Source organism: Haliotis asinina, chromosome 15 (assembly GCF_037392515.1).
Source record: "Haliotis asinina isolate JCU_RB_2024 chromosome 15, JCU_Hal_asi_v2, whole genome shotgun sequence".
NCBI classification, from domain to species: Eukaryota; Metazoa; Mollusca; class Gastropoda; order Lepetellida; family Haliotidae; genus Haliotis; species Haliotis asinina.
Window position 1 is genome coordinate 12,381,450 of NC_090294.1, and position 22,701 is coordinate 12,404,150.

General features: G+C 40.9%; 1 protein-coding gene across 3 annotated transcripts in view; it reads right to left on the bottom strand.

Moving 5' to 3' along the window:
- The window catches only part of LOC137265149 (5-hydroxytryptamine receptor 4-like), a 100,209-nt gene that overhangs the window by 44,396 nt on the left and 33,112 nt on the right, over positions 1-22,701 (bottom strand). The window contains exon 1 of one of the 3 annotated variants that reach the window (XM_067800469.1): positions 498-652. The exons of the other annotated variants lie outside the window; for them this stretch is intronic. The gene's annotated coding sequence lies outside the window, so the exon portion shown is untranslated. Of the gene's footprint in view, positions 1-497; positions 653-22,701 lie in introns of those variants that run through there. 3 annotated transcript variants of the gene reach the window in all.

Here is a 22,701-nt window from a genome sequence, read left to right on the forward strand (position 1 = left end):
GTTGTTCTAAACATATATTTTAAACTTTGACGTTCAGCTGGTTAAATGTCAGGAATGTTAGTCCTAAAAGGCACGACTGGTGATCAGGACTCCGACATATTACCAACACCACATGTTTATATCAACTCACACTATTTCATTCTAGTCTGTCAAGCAAACCCCGAAGCAAATATACCTAAGCCCACGCAAGTGTTGAAAATGTATCAAGTCTAGATTTGAAGAAAGTGTCTGGAACAAAGTCTTTCATAGTATTCATAACTTTAATTTAAAAACTTGTTTTTTCTCTTAAAAATACTAAGTTAAACTTACAAGCAGATCCCATATGTACAATCCCTTCTTTGTCATAAACATGCACGAAGACTCAGGGAAAGATCTATGTCATGACCAAAACTTCTATCGAACTCATGGTTTGTTGTGAATTGGTAACATTATTTTAAACAAGAATATTTATAATCTAACTCGTTGCTATGGCGATTAGATAAGGATGAAACACATACCGCCTGCAACCATCAGCTTCAGCACATGCGTCACGTTCACTGCATATCCGACATCACCATTATGTGACAGGTTAAATAACACCCTGTTTTCTGCCATGTTTTTCAATCCGTTCCTGTGTAATGTCTGCTCGACTGTTGACCTCCAGTGACCTCGTGTTTGACCTCCTTATTTTTCGAACACGGTGAGCCACTAACACAATGCATTGTGTGAGGCCGTGAGGTTATTGCTCCAGACCTGGCACCGCTACAAACACACTGTTTGGAGTACTAATTGAGAAGCAATTATATACGTGTACTGTCTTAAAGCTGACTTGCTTACTATCGTACCCTGCGTCCATTAGGGTAGGCAGTTAACAATGTGAGAAGTACACAACATAAATACACTCTAACGTGTCTCCCGATGTCAGCTGATGCTTCCACGAACATATATTCTCCAACGTGTTCAATACTCTCTCCCGCTATGTCAAGCCTGTAATTACCTGTTTCACATTTGTGGATGCCCCATTTACATTCACACGACACAAGAAGGGGAAAACAGTTTCAGAGCGTTAGACTGACTTGAACAAGTAGATATGGGGAAGTGACAGCTTGAAAACGCTATCGATGCACATATTCAAACAATCTTTTCCTCCTTTTCCACTCCTTCTCTTCCCCCTGCCAACCTCTACCTGCCTCTTACTGTGTCCCTTGGGTGAATTTAAGAGCTTTGTGGAAACAAGGAAAAAGGAACAGTTGCAAAAACAAGTGAATGTGAGGATATATATAGACAAAATATAATTGTACAAAAGTGGCCAAGTAACGGTCATATTTTCATTTGAAAAGGTGCACTGGAGGCAAACTGAAGATTGGATTCTCTGTTAGTGTGAAAAACATTGTTTAGGGGTGTCAGAGGTAAAGTAACATAGTCTCTGTGCAAAAGTCAAAAAGGTTCAAAGTATAAAAATTGTGAAATCTGAACGATGGATGTTCAGTCACATATCGATTCTAATTATACTCAACAGCAAAAGAAACGAAAGTTTTGAAAAGATGAATTCTGATACACGTAAGCGTTCATGTTTATGTATCCTTTGTTAGAACTTGACAAAAAACAGAGTTGCATTTCTTTTGCTGTTCAGTATAGTTTAGTGACACTATGTTCTAAAGGCGCGTTAGAGGGATATTGAAAATTGCATTCGGGTGTTAGTTGTATGAAAAACATTGTTTAGGGGTTTCGGGGCTGAAGACATTAGTAACATCGTCTATCTGCAAATGTCAAATAAGGTCCAAATCACTACAATGGCGAAATACGAAGCATGGCTGTTCAGTTCCCCATCTATTTCAATTCGATGACACCAGGCTATAAACAGGAACCGCGTCTGTCACCGGGGGAAGTTGAGTCAAGAAAATGCATTGGCTCAGACCCACAGAAGAATGGGATTGTAAAACGGGTTATAAAAGCATTGAATCATGGACGTTGCTGGTGACGGTGTCGCACCTTCGGTGTAATTGTGTCTGCCACTCGCACAATGAAACACTCCATCAGGATGCTCCTGAAATGGTAATCGTTGTCGGTATGATCCACTTGAAGGATCTGGCAGTGGCACAAGTAAGTACCGTTGGCGTATCGTAATTCTGCGTTACAATGGACAGAACCGATAGAGCTGCTTGCGATGACCTAGAGAAGCGGTTCTGAGCTAACATGGTGATGCTGTCTTTATAGCATACGTGCTGCTGTAGTGATTACATTGACCAACAACACGGCGCAATTGTACGTTTCATCCTTGTGCGGGATATGAACTGCGGGTTGAACACAAACTACGTTATACGTCGCAAACACCTGGTGTCGTCATTAAGGATTCTATTTCCTGAATATTTTGCCTCCATTTTTCTTTAATGTCAAGTGGAGACTATAGTGGGCAAAGCGTTCGCCCGTCACGCCGAAGATCCGGGTTCGATTCCCACATGAGTACAATGTGTCATTTCTAACGTCCCCCGTCGTGCTATTTGTGAAATATTGTCTAAAGCGACGTACGTTTAAATTCCACACTCACACTTGTGAGTATATTGTTTTACGCCGTGTTAAGCAGTACTTCTCACGCCAACATCAAAAATAGATCTCCTACACTGTACTCATGCGATGAAATAAAACATGTGTTTGGCATAACGTGGAAACAGCTTAACCACTTGGTTAGGTTAAATTCCAAAGTGAAACAATTTGTAGACGTTCGTAGACATGTCTCATCCCAAGCATCAGACATACTGAGACAGGTGTTGTGTTTCTTTTCAGATGTCATGTTACACATGTAAGCAGGGAAGACCTCCATTTGAAGCTATAAGAATCCAAAGCATGAATTTTCTAGTTCACATCCTGACCTAGTCTCACTGATCATCTACAAGTCGGGAACATGATCATTGAAACTGACGTCAAGGTTTACAATGTAGGAATTAAAGGCCAGGTGAGCTACAATATACCGTGTACCATGTTAACACAGAGGCCAAAAATGTTCAGGTCGACATCTATGAATAGGTCACCCGGAAATAAAAAGCACATTTTATAGGCCTATGTTTAGAAACACATGTTAAACGTGTGTAGCGCTATGAAAACATTATCACGAGTTCCGGTTTCATTGTGTGTGAACTATATATGTAAAGAGTCATGGAGGTCACATGACAGTGCTTGAAACAACTGCGAGGTCGTAGTGATCGCGACACCGGGAGGTCAGACGCACCGTGAACCGGACAGGAGACAATGCCCCGGCGACGACCTACTGGACTGCCTGTGGACTGTGCTCTTCGATTACTGTGTGCACTTCTTCTGTTGACAGTGGTCACTCATTTGATACACTATCGGAATGATTTGGGGAGGCAAAAGAGCAGGGACACATGGGTAATATTTCTTTCTGGATTTCAGGGAAAGACGAGCCTCTGGTGCCTCAAACATTTTTTTAGCCTGGATTTTCAAATAGCAAATAGGCATGTAGTATTCTGAGCCTATTTTCCGTTTGATGTCCTAAGAAAAGGCATGGGGGTATCTTGAACCCATTTTACCTGGATACCCCAAGGGCAGGTATGTGGTACCCTGTGCTACTCTTTTATCCTGGATGCTCAGTGTCAAACTAGTATGTGGTATCCTGTGCCTATTTTACCCTGGATGTCCCAAATAAAGACCCGCATTTGGTATCCAGAAGATATGTTACCCTGGATGTCCCAAATGCAGACGGACATATGGACCAGGTATTCTTAACCTGTTTTACCCTGGATGTCCCAAAGCAGACAAGCATTTCCAGAACATATGTACCCTGGATGTCCCAAAGGCAGACAAGTATCTGATATCCTGAACCGATTTTACCCTTGCTGTCCCAAATACAGTCAAGTATTTGTTATCAAGAACACGTTACCCTGAATGCCCCAAAGGCAGACAAGCATACGGACAGAACACATGTTACCCTTGACGTCCCAAGGGCAGACAGGCATATGGCATCCTGGACCTATTTTGCCTTTGATGTCCCAAAGGCAGACAAGCATATGGAGTCCTGAACACATTTTACCCTGGATATCCCAATGTCAAACAAGCGTATGGTATCAAGGACCTGTTTACCCTATTTGTCCCAACTTTAGACGAGAGTGCGGTATTAGGATTTTACTAGGGTAGAGAATGTTATACCTAAAAGAGAAAATGTTAGGTCTCTTTAAATTTCTCACCAAATAATTACGGAACTTCAAGTTAAAATCAATTTAATATGTGTACGTATTTGTCAAAGTCTGTACACACTGCAAGTGTTTTGTACAGATATGCATTCCTTCATGACTAATAACATCTGAAACCACAAACTGATGTCCATACTGATTACTTTCAAAACATAAATAAACAAGGCATCAAGCTTGGGAAACCATTGCGTACTGTCTTACTTTTATGGGCCATTAACCATTCAGTGTAGACCTTGCAAATAGCACTCTGACGTGCTCTGCTCTTATACGTAGCGACTGGAAATCTTGTCAAGCATGAGATGTTTTTGTGGTGATTTACAACTTTAAAAGTGTTGTTGATGACTTTCATCACCAAATTTACAACGCTAAAGCCTTTGAAGCGAGTATTGAAATGTACTTGAATAAAGGCAAGAAATTTGATCTACGATAAGATTTCATATGCAATTTAAATTAAAGAGTTTGGGCATCTGACAGACAAGTCTAAATGTTGAAAAAAGTTGCTATCTGAGAGATGTCTATAATTTAATGCTAATGATTTGCTAGCAAGAAAAAACAGTCCCTCGATACTTTCATTCTGTCACGCGCCCTCATTTGGATGGTGTCTGGGTGTAAATCATGATTCTCTTCTCCGATCTACGATAAAACAAAATGTACTGGTTTCTCTGTTCAGCTCCTAGCCTTGAAACACCTACTCTCGTTAAACTCACGAGACCTCGAGACATGTTCGGCACGTGGTGAGGATACCGTTTGGCGTTACGCGACAGCCCACGAGATCTCGCGAGACAGATTTAGGAGTATTATTATCTACGTACGGCACAGTCTCAGACGCTCCGCGTCATTAGAAAAGAAAATTGTGAACTATGTTGATAATATTTCCCTGAACCCTGGTTATAGCATATCCACAGAGTGAAATGGGACTCAAGCGGAACGTTCAGGCGCCAAAAGGTGGCAGTTATTTTATTTGGCTGCATGTAAACACAAGATTGCATCAAATACGGAAAATGCGACGGTTTTTCTTAGGCTGGCACTAAATACAGTTGTTTGGGATCTGGAAAGGCAGATAGAGCAATTGAGCAGAAATAGCATTTGAACTTTTAGCCGATAATGATGTTATTACAAGCTTTAACTTTGTCTTGTTGATCTGAGGTCAACCAGAATAAACTATATATCTTGTTTGCATTCCATTCTTGGGTCTGGTGCTTTTGTGTTTTCTTATTTTAGAAGGAGTCAACTTTTAAAGGATCACGAAGGAGTCGTCTCGATCCCTTTAAGGATAAACAATGATGTTGTGATGGAACAAAGGCCTTCTGATAGGCTGGAACGTATGGGCAATCTTGTCGCTACACTGTCAATCGGGACGATCTGCGGTTTTTCTTACGAAAGAGACGATAAATCAGAATGATTAAGAGTCGGAATAGACTTGCCCAAGACTCTATGGTAAAAAGTAATAGTTTAAATCATAGCTTCTAAAAAGATAAACATCCCTCAAATAGACTGGCCGCTTTACTTTACTTTAGGCTTAACATTCAGTACAGCAAAGCTACAGTCCGAAGGTTTATGTGGATATGAAGAGTATGTGTGAACTACGGCAAGATTTTCACATATAATTCACAAACACTGTATCCATCCACATATACGTAATATGGCGATTTTGTTGGTGTTCATCGTACTTTTTTAGCTGCTGAAGCGATGGAGAAGTGCTCTTACGACAAATGTGTTTCAGTAAGTATGAAACATTACTCATCCTCTTGGGGCTTATTGCTTTTAGGAGGTGTTTGTTATGAGTCTCAGAGCGAGCGTATTAATAATAATGTTATTCTGCAAGCAAAACACACAACCCAGGGATCCGATTTATGCATTCACTTGATATATATAGTACATATCGCGGAATGGCTGTTTACATAATTCAACATTTAGGAAGTGACATCTTTAGCTGTTCTGTTTATTACGTACCATGATGCAGATGCGGCTCTCATTTGATACAGAGCTTGGAGAGATGACGTTGGGTTAACGCCGCTTTGGAGTGTCAGACTTTAGGAAGGAGAAACGTCATGGACGACCGGTGGTGTTTAAGAGCGAGACATCTATGAACATATCAATGTTTGAGATAAATGACTGGTTGAATGAGTATGGTTTTACGCCACCCTTATGGCTATTCTAGAAATGTCACGGTAGTAAGACACAGGAAATGGACGTTTGTAGCAAGGTGTGGAATGGAATCCTAGGCTACCCCAGCGCCCAAATAAACCACAGTCCACAATTCAGATGAATATGTATAACAACTATCCTTTCCTGTAAAAGACAACATTATGAAAACAAAACATGAAGACAAAACTACGTGATTCACAGCAGAGTGAAACGACATCTTACATCACCACTGGTTCTGGACGAGATTTCATTGTGTCACTGTCATAAAAAAAACAGGACTCTCACTTTGGAAGTCAGAACACTTGAACTGAAAAAAAGTGCAACGGTACCACAACTGAAAAAGGTGATACCTTGATTACAGAAAGAAGCACTGCGACACGTTACGAAGCCAATTTAACGCCCTTGTTGAGTAATCACAATTACGTTTTAGCATCACAGATAACCTAGATGAAGGATTTTGAGGATCTTCTATGATTCTAACATATTTAACATACGCTATATTTAGGGTTAAACTTTCCCGGGCTTAGCTCCTATCCAGTTACAGTAGGATGCCTTTGAGTTAGAGAAGCACTGAATAAGTGCGCAATGCATTGGATGAGTGAGAGATGCACTGAATGAGTGCGCAATGCATGGGATGAGTGAGCGATGCACTGAATGAGTGAACAATCTATCGGATGAGTGAATGATGCTCTGAATGAGTGAGCAATGCATTGGATGAGTGAGTTTTGCATTCAATGAATGAGATATGTTTTGAATGAGGAAGTAGTGCATTGAATGAGTGATTGAATGTTTAACGCCAGAAATGAGCTAGACGAGGACATTAAGACAACCCCGTGAGAGCTAGTGACTTGCATGGGTAGTTTGCCAAGCAGACCCTGAAAGCTCGTTCAGAAAAATGAAAATGAAGAAAGTCTCAGAGGTTCATATCGTTATATTTTATGATAATAACTCATGAAAGTTTTTAAGTTTTCTTCATTTTAGGTTCATTTTAGAGGTAAAATGTCAGAGACTAAAAGCTTTGAGTTTTGATGACAAAAACATCAATAAGTAGACGGTTCAAGTATTGCGTAACTGCTGCCGAGAAAATAGCTCCTGATACTGAACCAGATGCATAGTATCAGCTGGTGTCCTCAACTCTACGTCAGGAACGGCATTGAAGTCGACACAGCGGAGATGGAAACAAACGAACTAGCAACTATCTGGCTCGCCGTCGAGATGTCGTGAATAGTTAAGATAGTTAACCAAAATATGAATACTAAGACCCATGAAATAATCCTCAATGCTCACAACCATTACATCCATTTATTTCGTCAGAAGAAAAATTATGACTGTCATATGCCATTCTCAATATTATCTCAAAGACTTTATTCATCACTTAATTGCACGGAAATGGTTCGGCAGTTCTCCGATTCTCCCTAGAACTTCCTGTGTAATCTCTAACAACTGTCGTTCATTGACCTATATGAACAGAATGGGCGAACCAGCCGTCCTCTGTGAAGCTCAACTCAACAATTAACTTTCCAACATCCGAAGGTATTGATTTTATTGAACAGGACAAAGACCTTCCAAGCGCTAATCTGTCAAAACAATTGGTCGGTTTAAATTGAGCTGCAACTTCAATTTCTGCTGTGTTCCCAGCGAGCTTTACTGTTGACGGCGGGGCACTGATTTGTCTGGCAGTCAATGCAGAGGTTTATGATTTCAATATGATAAAATTGTCAATTAAACTTTACGTATTTAGCATTAAGTCAAAAAGTAATCAGTATTTAATGCAGCACAATGCTACGTTTGCCATTATCGATCCCCCAGTGTTCAGTTTGAGAAGGTTGCTGCTGCGCTGCTGGGGTGCGCGGGCAGCATTAGCAGAGGGTGTAGGAAGCCAATTGGAGCGTCTTTCACTCTTGATAAATAAACGCACTGACAATGATTTTAATTTCCGACGTTGGGAATGAACGTTTTATGTGAAATAACGCATTGTAAACGCGTCGTCAAGACGCCATGTTTGTTTGTTGTGTCTTCACGCCACAGACTGCATGGCAACAGTACCTCCGGTCCATACTGCCGCGCTTGTTGTGCTATATTGCAATAAACTTGATAAACGGCCATCAGGCAATATCGTTTCGCGTTGTAGAAAATGGAATTCGATATTTCTGCAGTTATTCGAAGCGCATGTATCTTTGACACAGATAGCGTCAACTACTTTTCCAAAATTGCTACAAAGAATATGCGAGGGAGAACGAATGTTTGTTTGTTTATCATCTAACGCCGCATGGTAGTCCTTTTAACGGGTAAGGTACGGGTATTTGGAGGTGAAGAACAACCGAGAGCATGGAATGTTACGCCGCAGCAGGCAGTATGCCAAGGAGAGTCTGTGAATAAACACAACAAAATACAACCAATGACTGACGCTGAGGAGATTCAGGCACCAGGTCACACATTGTGGCCATCCAATACACGTTCAATTTATTTACGACAATAACGAGGTACACGGACCAGTTCTCCCGAAATGTCCATGAGGCCGAGACAAATAAAAACGAGCGGATTATATCGACCTGGGCCTAGATTTTCGATGCTCTCTTTGCGCTAAGATAATCGTAAGTTAATGTTAATGTATGGCAGTTACGACTATCTTAGCGCTAAGATAATCGTGAGTTAATGTTAATGTATGGCAGTTACGACTATCTTAGCGCTAAGACAATCGTGAGTTAATGTTAATGTATGGCAGTTACGACTACCTTAGCGCTAAGATAATCGTGAGTTAATGTTAATGTATGGCAGTTACGACTATCTTAGCGCTAAGATAATCGTGAGTTAATGTTAATGTATGGCAATTACGACTGTCCTAGCGCTAAGACAACTTCGAAAATCTAGTCTTAGGGGATGTTTCACAAAGTGATCTTAGCACTTCTACTGCCTATGTTAAACTGTGGGAGATACATTACCGCAGTGATCGTCCTCAGTTTCACAAAGCGACCTTAACGTTTAGGTGACCGCAACTCCCTTGCTTTACAATAAGCTTACGTAAGACTAAGGACATTTTGTGGAACGGTGCCTTGATCTTATAAATCACCCTAATTTTCACTGGGATAATTTCAAATAACCTTAAAAAATTTGTCCGGCAAAGGTCCGTTACTCAATCTAACAACCTCAGCTATTGATGTGAACTAAAAAACATCTACGTCACAGCTTTACGCTTACCTTCCGTGATAACGTGATACCTTCACCGTGATAACGAAAATACTATTGAAACTACACAGTATGACCCACTAGCTTGATCGGGCCGTTGTGTGATACTGCTGTAAAATTGCTATCCATTAAGGCGGAAAATAATACTTTGATTTAATCACACACTTTAGAAGCAATCGTATGTTATCTTACGGTATTTTGAATCGTGTAATCATTACTTAGAGCCAAAGGCAGTGGTCGAGCTGAGTGTATCATTATTGGCCGTTGGTGATTAGTGCGCGTATATCGTCCAAAAAGTTAATTTATGAAATTGCAAGTTTCGAGGGACATGTGGGAACCAGCGTCCATGACTTAGCTGATACCGGTGTTTTCTTTCATTAAAAAACATGCAGTTACTTTGTGTCTTGTTAAAACTGTGTTTGGTTGAATTATGAGATGTATCTGCGACGATGTAATAAGCATAGGACCTATAGGGAGGAAGTAGTAGATTGTAACAACCCTGTGGATGAAAAATTTAGCAACGACTAATGACGTGTGTGCGTGTGCGTGTGCGTGTGCGTGCCTGTCTGTGTTTGTTTATGTGTGTGTATACTTTTGTGTATGTGTGTGTATACTGAAACGAAAAAGAAACGCCGAGGGTTACGCTGTCACGTTCCCTCGTGCGACGCCAGGCCCTAACTCTCCCATCAGCCGCTGATATGCAGTTCCGGCTTTCATCAGGGAAGATAACCCCTCTCCAATGTCTCCTACTAAAATAGGTTCATATTCTCCATTGATATTTAGATGCCATTTCCAATTTCTTTTGTATTTCATGAATGTATGCATGCATGCATGCATATATATGTTTATATAATGTATTTATATACTTGTCTATGTGCATGGGAGACCGATGACCTCCATAGGTATCTATAACAATGCGGCTTAAGATGGGGCGCGTGATGGTGTATATATGTTTATGTTTTCTTGTTAGCATGGGGCTGATAATGGCCTCGGACTGGCTACTTCAAATGTTGACGTATGGCTGTCGAAAAGTTTACCTTCTATCCATCTTGCAGAGTAAACTACACACAGTCAGTACCGGGCGGGACCCCACACTCTGACAGCCAGCATTCTGTACGTGTTGTAGGTAATTACCTGGATACCTACACAGGGTAGTGCTGTTTCTGCATCTCCGGCCTGTCATACCTTACACTCAGTACCGACGCGATAAGAGAAGAAAGATGGGGAAGATATCTCGGTATAAACAGAACACAAACAAAATGAGCCTATTCTAATGACTCAGTGTTTGTTGCTGAACGCCACACACAGCAATATCTAACTATATGGTGGCAGTTTGTTACTAATCGACTTTGGACCAGGTAATCCAGTGATCAACAACATGTGCATCGATATCCACAATGGAGATACGATGGCATATGTCAACGAGGTCAGCGAGCCTGACCACCCGATCCCCTTTGTCGCCTCTTATGACAGGCATGGGTTACTGAGGAACGATTCTTACCCGGATATTTAAGGGTACTTATGACATAGTCACAGTGACATTGCATGGCGGTGGAAAAATAAGGATCGTTGTGAGCTGGGCAGTTATATTATGAAAACACAGATAATGTTATACTTGGGAATATGTGTTATGCTTACAATAAAGCCATGTTATAAAGCCAGTCAAGTTATAACAACTCTTATAAATCCCGTTATATTGCCACTGTACTGTAATGACTTCTTATCAGATTTAATGGGCAAGGGGTTTCATATGGCATTGTTTTTGTGAGTTATAAATCTATGAGTATTGTTTCACTTTAATTATGTTACACATGGAGCACTGTGGCTCCTAGAGGTTAAAGCGTTCACTCGTCACGCCGAAGACCTAGGTTCGATTCCACACATGGGTGCAATGTGTGAAGTCCATTTCTGGTGTCCCCTCCATGATAGTGCTGGAATACTGCTGAAAGCGGCGTAAAACCATTGTCAGTCACTCATCATGTTACACCTACATGCCACGCCTATACAGACATCATTGCACAGCTGAGCTATATATACGTTCCCTGATCAGTGAACCGTATTCCAGTTATCAGTCTCAACTCCCCGGGGAAGATATAACCCATGCTGTTTACAGGCGCTTGAAGGGCCTTTCACTTCCACCTCACCCTATCGGGTTCCCTAGTCCTGCTGTGTAAACAGACTCACATGTCTTACTTTCTCTGGGTGACGCCACACATTTTGAGACCTGTGTTTCGGTGTATATAGTTATTTATGTTTCCACCATCTGGTCGTCTACCAACGGACCAGTGGGTTATTTCAAGTGCATGGGGTCAATATGCTACAGTAGGGGTGTGACATCACCGTAAGAACCTGGCAATAATGTTGATTTTGAGTCAGAGTAACAAACCGTTCATCAACTGAATATCCAAACATCTTGCTGTCTAAGCGCGTTAGGTTTACCAAATGCGCCACATTTTAAAGCGATGTGAATCCATGTGCGCGTGAAGAGTGAGCAAGTATGATTTTACGCCGCTTTTAGCAATGTTGCAGCAATACCACCCCGGGGGACATGGGAAATCATCCTGGGTCTTCGGAGTGACAAGCGAACACTTTAACATTCGGCGTGGTGGCGTCTGAATTTATTAGTAACCTTTGAATGTGAGACCTAGTTCACTGAAATCGGTATAATCGTACCCCAATCTCACACAATGTTTTTCATGATATCATCCACTGGTTTAAGAAGGAAGATAGTATTCGATATTCGAACTATGTACACAAAATGTATGTAAATTTCCATCATAAAGCATAGGAAGCATTTCCATACCCGGAGGAGTTCGCGCCTTTCTCGTCACGCCAAATTGCAAGAACAAGAGTTCGATTCCAAACATGACAACGATCAGTGAAGTACATTTTAAGTGAATCTTATCGAGTTATAGTTCTATAACACAAGAAACTCCGAAGAAACTCAAGATCTATTCGATGCCTACACCGGATTGTCTGATCTAGACTTGAGCATTTATAAACCGCCTCTATATATCTAGAATATTTCCGAGCGCGGCGTTAAACAACAGACCAACGAACCTAAGCCTACGCTAGACAACCATGGGTTATATACGAGGACAGCTGGAGTCATATCAATATCAATATACACAGTTGGGATGAAGTACGGATTCAACATTGCTAAGATAATTTCTGTACGATAACGGATAAATCTGATTGTGGTAGATGAATTATGCACAGACACTGTGAGACGAGTCAGAGTAGGCAGAATCAGAGCAAACGATTCAGACAGGTGTATGGATTTATAACTCCCAGGAACCATCATAAAACGCATGTATAATTATATATATCGTGTGTTCTATGTCTGTGGGAATCCTATTCCAAGAATGTTTTATTGTGTATTTTTACCTTAGTACTGCTATACTTGTGCCAACTACAGTAGCAGCACTATTGTTATAATGAAACCCGACATTGTAAAGAATGTATCCTGACAGTTATGGATCCGGCATTGTGGAATGTTTCTGTGTGGGATACCATCCGGGCAATGACACGTACTTATCGGAGTCTAAACATTAAGAGGCACGTATTTCAACTGCGGTTGATTCGGGTTTATAAAAGAGGGCAGTTTGGTTTCTTTACACCTTAAAACTGTCGTGAAGCGTCATACTGTCTGTCTGTAACACGTGCTGTACATTCGGAGCATGCGGGTGAAGGGGAGGAATTCCATCTCAAAATGAGTCAACAGTTATGTTGTTTCTGTAAACAGGTTCAGAGAAACATGGCTTAATTCCTTTGAGAATTTATACAAGACTTTGACGTGGATGACAGACACGAAAGATTTGATACTCGGCCTGACCGAAACCATTCATCGGGAGATTGTTGAAAAACTGCGGACAGTCCATGTTAAACGGTTGGGAGGTGGGAGTGGGGTGGTAATGGGTCGATGGACAACCAGGTTAGGGGCCATGCGGTAGCATTATGGGGCCCAGATAATGTTGAAAGAATTCATGGTGAGGCTGTTAAGAATCCTGATGCATCTTTTACGCCATTTGCTCGTGTTGAAAACCAGAACAGGTTGGAAATGAAATTCATTATCTAAATGTAAACTGGCTCTGTTTCGACCTATAGTTTAAATGATAATGGTTTGTTCAGCAGATGTCAAACAAAACAATAATTCTATGTTGAAGGGAAATAGTTCACAGTTCTGCTTTTATAGTGATATAATTTCGTCCGTTTAGTTTGTGCTCACGTGGCCACTTTAAATATGCATTGTTATTTTGATGGAAAAATTTAGTTTCATTGAAATTAACAGGGAGCCCAAATGAGATTGAAGATTGTGACATGAAAGTAATAATTACCTGGAAGCGCGTCACCCGCGACTGATACATAAATAAAGGACTGGACTGAAGAAAAAATAGTATTTATGCAATTGTAAATCGGACCAAGGGTTTCACTAATTTGACAAACAATAACCTATTTCATTACTATATTGATTTGTATTATCACACTGCATATAAAATATTCATAAATTCTCACTTAAACTTTTAACACCTGGGAAAAGAAACTGAACGTATCAATTCAGAAAATAAACGCACCGGATATATTCAGCGAAAAATTATGTATCATTTTCCTTCGTATGATATCGCACTTATAATGTGGCATGTGATGTGAGGGTCTTACCTGTGAAGCAGTTAATCACACTGACGTCCCCTACAGCGACAGCAACAGTGCTGTAATGCCAACCATCGCTGCTTTTGAGATTGAGTTGGAAGAGGTATAATTTACTTCCGCTGCGTCCCCTCAACAAGCATAATATAAGCCGCGAGGAACAAGTTGGCAAACCATTTTCTCTCTCCATGTTCAGTGCGCAGCATTCATCATGCCTAAACCATAAGCTTGTGTGACTGTTTTTGTACGCGTCCAATGGTGAGTGTGCCATGCTTATCTGTCGAGGGTGCAAGGCATTCTTGCTAATAATAGTACGTCTTGTTCCATGCATCAGTTGGGAGTTGTTTCTTTCTGATAATTCCTGAATGGCACAGCCCTTGTCTCTTTATCGGCACGGGATCTCACCACCGAATGATAATCTCGGGGATAAAAATGGCAAGGTTCTTGAAAGCGAAATACTTGCACCTTACTATCAGTCGCATTCTAATATTTGTACATCTTATCACGATGGGATCAGTTTGAAAGAAAAGATAGATGTGCATTCGAACCTTTGAGGTAACGAGGCTGCAAGAAGCAAACACGCCCGGAAGAGGCTGTTTGTAACGGTATGTGTTTGCTAAAAGCACAGCTAATAACCAACAGCATTTCTCCAGTATCATATCTCAGACTTAGAAAAACGTATAGTAAAATGTGTGTGAAATTTGGCAAGTCTTGACTGCCTCCTTGGCCTCCAACAACACCAACTTTGACACCGTAGACATGTGTGATGGTGTATACAACTCTCTTATGAAACAAGCTATCCGCCAAATGTGTGTTTAAAGAGCGAACACATTCAAATGGGAGCGACCCCTGTGTTCATGTCTGCTTAAGGTTACCAATCTGTTTGTTATGTGAATTTAATATGATTATAATTTCAATTTAATTAAGTTCTGGGATTGGATACAGTTACATGGCTGACGATTTAAGTCACGTGCCGTTAATATCGCCCTGATCATTTTCTACAAACACAACGTTATCTAGGATATTGTTGCAGTACAAGTTGAACAGTTATTAATTTAAAGATTTATTAAATGTCTGAAGGAAATGGGCGTGGGCTGAAGGAGACTGAGTCAAGGAGAGACGTAGGATAGACGAGGGGGTGGTAGACAGTTATAGTGGTGGTAGAGAAAGAGAAGCCAGAATACAAACATGAAGACAATAATTGGTGATAGGGAACGATGGAGAGAAAAAGAGAGGACAAAGAAAGAAGGAGAGAGAGAGAATCACTGATAGAGACGAGAAAGTAGGAAACTTTGAAAACAACAGAGAAACAAGGAGAGAAAGAAAGAAGGAATGGTAGAAAGACGAAATATGGTGATCGAAAGCAAACTGGGTGTCACTGAAGACGAAACTGCAAGAGACAGAATGAGGGTAAATAAATATGCAGAATGGAGTGCAGAATAGAGGGTTGGGGAGGGGATGTCGAAATGAATGCAAATTACATTTAAGGACCAGAACGAATACAAAAGAGACAACAGAGAAAGAATGGAATGAAAGAAGAGAACGTAAGAGAAGGGTAGAAAATGGGAGGAGAAATTCTAAGAGATAGAGAAAGGACATACGTCTTACAAGACAAAATTACATGAATGAAACAAGTCAAGGAAGCAAAACGAACCTTAAGTACGTAAGCAAGGGACGAGCAGGAAGAAACGAAAGGTAAGGAGATATACAGATAAAGATAAGACAAGTCCAACCTACCTTAAACAATGAGTATTTCCATAACGGTAATCCGTCATCTTAAACAAACAGCATTCTTCCATGTACCCAGAAGCACCAAGCTACAGAATATCCCGGCACATTCCGCAAACATATCGAAGTATCGTACTACCGCCTTAAGTGCTATAACACAGATAAATGACCATTGTATGCTAATGAAAGGCAAATATTCTGCCTTGAAGGGTCTCGTGCCAGGACAGTGTGCATAAACTGTGTCAATAGAAGAATATGTCGGCATACAGGATTAAAGCCACACTGACATGGTGAGAAGCATGTGATTGCTGTTTGTTTCTTTCTTTGTTTAATCATCGATATACCAGCTATATGATCTATTCCAGTCTGTAAATAATCGAGTTTGGACCAGACGATCCAATGATGCTGAACATGATGCATTAGAGTGTGTGATTTAGGTTGAAGTCACTTTCAGCCATATGCAAGCCGTATCCTGGATACCATATGGGGTATCGAACTCATGACTTCCTTAGTACAAGCTAACGGTTTAACCATCAGGCTACACGACACGTGATTCACAGCTCACGCAATTCATAAATCAGTATATTTCATATAAGAATTAATCGAAATATGACAAAATGTTATTAAAAATGCTTTTGTTATGTAAATGATACTCTATAAGTATACAGTTTTGATAGAACCGACGAATTCCATTTAAACTGAAAAGGAACATGGAAAAACAACTAAATTTAGTTTTGCGTCGTTTAGATATTTCCATTGTTGAAAGGATTGGAGGGAAGGGAAAATAATTTGATTCGGGGACTGTGAGACAAACTAGATGTCACTGTGATGAGATCAGATTGTTACAGGCCCTCGTCATATTACAGGAGACCGACAGTGAGGCGGTAAACAGCAGCTCGAACAAACACTGCTATTCATGCACCTTGTAGCTGCATGTGGCCCACAGAGATTTGATGCTTAAACATCGATACCCCACTTAGGCAGATTGATTCCGTAGCGACGAGTCATTAGTTTATCGCAATTACCCCGAGTCCAGGCAGGGCAGCAACAAGTACCATCTTGTAACGTGTGTGTAAATGACGCAGGCAACTACGACCCTCGCTATCCTTGAAGTTGCTAAAACCATAAATGTGTGTCTACACATGCATGTACGTGTGTGTGTGTGTGTGTGAGAGAGAGAGAGAGAGAGAGAGAGAGAGAGTCCACACCACGCATATTGAGTCAAACATACATAATGAATCACATATATTTGCGCGTGCACATACACACGCATACAAACCGATTGTTCTATCTACGTACACAACGCATCTCTTGTGTCGAACTCATGCGAGGTAAATGCCATTGGGTAGTCGTATGATGTAACCGTTAGCTCGCCATGCTGAATGTTGTCGGCAGTCAGATACAACTTACTTGATGCTGAAAGGGATTTCACCCCAACATACTGACTCATATGCTGCTTGGGTTCTACCAAAACCGCTTTCCGTCGTTAATTCGAGATTAAAATAACCACATGAAAAAGAACACCACCATTTATTGTTACAACAAACAACACTCTCACAGCTCGACTATACCGCTAACATGCCGGTCACACTAATACTGTCACCAGACAGGTTTAAGTGCACCTTTAATATGTCTGTCGAGTCACGTACCTGGCAGGTTTGACAATTTCAGAAATAAAATCCTTTCGCTTGTACGTCAGCAGATATCAGGCACATTGATCAATGGCGCACATCACATAGTGATGTGAAATGATTTTGTCCACTTTACGTCATTAGGAATCCAAGGCACACGTCATCATGAACTAATACCACATGGACACAGGGAATATAACTTTTATATATATTCAAACTATATAATTTTTATAAAATATTATGACTGTACAGCAGCATAGCATTCCATCGTTAATATACAATATTCTCATCCCAGTGTCTAGACCCATCTGTACATGTCAATACCCACAAACGTAATTATCTATGGAAATACGCATCGACATTAATCATTTTAATATAGTAAGTAAATTTATCCCCATTTCATCACAGCAATGTAATTGTGGGGGCGTTCGGATAATTACGCCCAAACACCAACAGTAAATCATCACCGTATTTGCTGATACACCAGAATTCTGTTCAGAGGTTCCATCTACATCAGTGCCTTAAATGAACTCCCTTGAATTCGAGTCAGTGTGGGCGAAACAGATGAGCCAATTTAGAGTCATTTATTTCCTACCGACACTAATATACTTTGGTGCTTCAAATATTACTTAGTGGTCGTCAGTCCGCTAGAGCCTAGTTGATAAATAGAAAAGAGGATCCATTGAAGGGGAGATTAGAGAATGGGGATGTTGAGGGAGCTGGCAGATGGGAATTTAGCCTGACTGATCAGACACCGACCTGATGGAGATGCTAATGCGCCAACGGATAAGGAAAAATCAAATCAAATTTCATAGATTACCCATGATACCTTGAATCACTGGAAAGCGGAAGTGTCTCAAGAGTGGTCTACCTTGGCTTCGGCAGCTCATGTGGTGATACATCATGCTGTTAGTGAATCTCTTAGACATAATAGGTCATCTCAAAGTGGGAGACTCGATAAGGAAGCAGTTATTGAAGTAAAGAAGCGGCCAGTGCTGATTCTGCGCTAATAGAGGGACATAAAATAGGCTAACGCTTTTCTTAGATGACAATGAAAGGACAGTTGCTCGAAAATAGTTATCTGTTCTTATGGCTATGGCCGAACACAACGCGGACTCGTGTCACGTGATAACAGCGTCGAATGTATCCCAGGTAGGTCTGTAATGGCAGATATGTTACTTATATAGGATATGTGTATTTTTGGACTTATCATTACATGATGATCTTCGGCTGTTACCAAACAAATTGTCAGTACTGCAAATAAGGAATTAATTGACAACTTCTATTTCGATATATTATCCTGAGTTATGAATACCAGAGAGTTGGTATTGATGGATGACATTTCTGTGATTTGATATCGCGTGACTGAAATATATTTGATCAGGAGCACCGAGAACTAATCAAAGAACGAGTTCCAGGAACCCAGATCAATCGTGGTCTATTTAGTCTCTGACTGTTCAGATAAATTCACAAATCTGATTAATGTCCAAGGCATCCGCTGATTTATATACCTTAACGGCGATACAGAAGGACACATGACATTATTTACTGATTATTCGAGAACGTTGGGTCTATTTATAACTGAGTCGCGCAAAAACACTTCAAAGTTGCTCAACTTGTTTCCTTTTCTTAATGTTGAACATTGCAAATAACACACACAGCGGCGACTTGAAAAGTTTGAGTTGATGAGTGACGTTGAGCTTGTGTTAGGCAAAAGGGCGTGTCAGTTTCGTGTAGGAGGGATGTGGAATAACGTGATGAGAAACTGCTCGTATTGCACGATAATGGATTATGTAAACACATAACGGTAAAGATGAGTAGAACGTCGCGTTACTAATTAAACTTATGGACTACAGGTATGTTTTACATTAAAGAAAACTGTATTTACAGCAGCACGTCCAGGAGAGCTGGCTTGATCTAACTCGAGATATATCCCCAAAACTGTAATGTGACAACAGTTCTGAGAGGAAAGTACAAATATAGGACCAACCAACAGAAAGATCTCCGTAAAGGCCAGTTTGGGATGATGAATATATATAATAAGTACTACTTGTCCCAATTGTAGAAGCGCAATGGAGACCAGTTTTAAATGATGAATATATATCAGCTATTACTTATCCCAGCAGAAGAGACTCCGTGATGTAGTGGTTAGAGCGTCCGCTCGGAGACCGGAATGTCGCGGGTTCGATTCCAGGCCGCGTCATTTTACAATACGTTAACATATGGTACTTGTTGGTCCTTACTTGACGCTCAGAATTTCTCTACGTAACAAGACCGGATCGGAGTCAGTATAATGTGTCTGAGAAGGGTATCCATGCTTAGCTACGGTATATGGTATAAAACCAGATTATGTCTGGGCTAGTACAAACAGTCACACATATACAGACATGCACGTCGTCATATGAGGTGAATGTTCTCAAGTACGACGTTTAATCCCCCATTTCACTTTTCCTCATCCCAGAAGAATAACCGCAATGGAGACAGTTCAGATGATAAATATCTCCCAACTATTGCTATGACATCCCAGTACGAAGACCTGTGATTTGGAAGATGTATGTCATTGCCATGTGTGTTCTTGCTTCTTTGGCAGAGCATGATATAAGGAAAGATGCGTGCTTCACTTCCTGTCATGTGATAGTGCTGAACGACACTGCAATGTTGCGTTAACTTGTGGAGATAACATAAAAGCTCTTATAATAGAACATTGCCACACAAACAACCAACTCCTGACTACAACAAATAGAACATGTATTTTCCCACAGGAATTCAGCTGTACGTTTCTTTACGCAAGTGCGTTTCAAATATTTGACCGGTAGTTGTTTTCCAAGACAGAAAGGAATGAAGCTTGTGCTGAAGAATGACAATACAGAACAACTTTTATTACCTTCTGTAAGAAATAGTGCAGTTGAACTACCTGGCGGGCTGCGGTTGTGTTCGTGCATGTCAGTATACGTTAAGGACATGTTTCCAACAATGAGTGTTCAAGATGATTCATTCGGAGACTCTCGGACAGCCGTCGAGCGTACGGAAACGCTCGATCACTGACTGAACGTAATGATGTCATTTGGGCGGGCAGAAAAGGAGATTGTGAATGGCTTCGAGGGTGTAGACTAGAATTCTTTTATACTTCCATGCCTAAGCAAGACTTGTATTTAGCCGTGTTGTATACAGGTGGTAGTATATATGAAGAATAAGTGGGTCTGTTAAGGACGTTAATCATGACTTTGCGCCTTTAGAAGCAGTTGCAGCCTATCACGGAGTGTTGTACCACGACTGTTGTATGTTTGGGTATTGAGTTCCAAAGTCGGCCGTTTTGTGTTAAGTTTTATGATGCACCTCTTGTATTGTTTAAACTCCTGCAAAATGGCCGCTTTTTTCTGTTAAATACCTCCAAATACAACACACGACAAGGCTGCCACTAACATGTTGAAGATGTACACACTTTGGACCCAGTCAGCCACACGAGTTACAGCCCATTTTAAGATTGACAAGAGTTATGTTTTAAGGTCCGTGTGATTTACTTACTTTATGTAGGTATAATGTGTGAAGCCCATTTCTGGTGTCCCCCGCCGTAATATTGATAGAATATTGCCAAATGGTGTTCCCCGCCGTAATATTGATAGAATATTGCTAAATGGTGTTCCCCGCCGTAATATTGATAGATTATTGCTAAATGGTGCTCCCCGCCGTAATATTGATAGAATATTGCCAAATGGTGTTCCCCGCCGTAATATTGACAGATTATTGCTAAATGGTGCTCCCCGCCGTAATATTGATAGAATATTGCCAAATGGTGTTCCCCGCCGTAATATTGATAGAATATTGCCAAATTGTGTTCCCCGCCGTAATATTGATAGATTATTGCTAAATGGTGCTCCCCGCCGTAATATTGATAGAATATTGCCAAACGTGGCGTAAAACCACCTCACACACTCATTATAATTCATTTGTAAATCAATTATTGTCATTACGATGTCGCTCTTGTCATTGCGACGTACATATTTTCATAGTTGGAAAGCTCTCTGCCGATTGTCTTTGAAGGCCATGGCAATCTGGAATATGCTTCAGAAAAAAATATATGTGAAATATAAAGAGCTTTACACTAAAGACAAGTTCTTTGAAAATAAGGTTAAGCGCAAATGCCCCCAAGTCTGAAACATCTACAATTTCAAGAACACGTATAGGTGTGTGAAGACTGGCGTTTGTGAAAGGTTCATTGAACACATATGCAAGACTGCACACACGTGCACATACAGGTAACATCTTATATTAATTTAACGCTAATTAAACCAGACAAAACATCTCCGTTTTACAGTTTCACGTGTGATGTTTCTCTGATTGATAGTTCAGAGCCTATCTTGCCAATCTCAGACTGAATCGCAGAAGGTTTTCTCCCCGAAATGTCTGGCGGAAGAGGTTTTCGTGTGTGGCTCTGTTTTTTTGCTCTGAAGGTCTGGGTAATTAGTGCTGGTACAAAACGAAGCACGGCAGACAGGGGTGGGGTCGCAAGGGAGGGGGATGCTTGTTGGCACACGCTGAATGACAATAACAGACAAACATTGCATAATGTGTGAATGTCAGCGACAATGTTAATCAGTTGGAAAGGGGCAGGTTGCGAGATTGTAAGGTTGTCTGGCTTGGGCGTCGGGTGCCGGCAGTCAGTATCCATCGTGCATATTGATAGTACTAGACCAGTGCGCCTGATTGTTTAATATTGTGCAATCTTTACGGCGGGAGGACTCCACGAACGCACTTTTACACAGTATACCCCTTTTGGGAATCGAAAACGGGTCCTACGTGACGAACTTTAACCTCTAGGCTACCTGACATCCTTGCTTTATAGGGTGTGTGACGGAATAAGAAGGTATGTGCCATAGGGACATAGTGGGTATTACCCACTTGGTAACGAAATGAGAGTGACTTAACTTTTCGGAAATACAGGTGTTAGGTCCGAAACCTTGGTCAAATTCAAACATGCAGTATAGGATGTTCATAACGTCAAGCCTGATCACCCGATCCCCTCTTTGTCTTCTACGTCAAGCAGATGTTATGAAAATAAATTCTAAAACGCACATGCCCGGGTTGCACAATACAGATCCCACCCAGCAAGACCACCACCACCACCCGTGAAGGTCCGGGTTCGGCTAGTGGCCTTCATTAACCCATGCATATCGCAA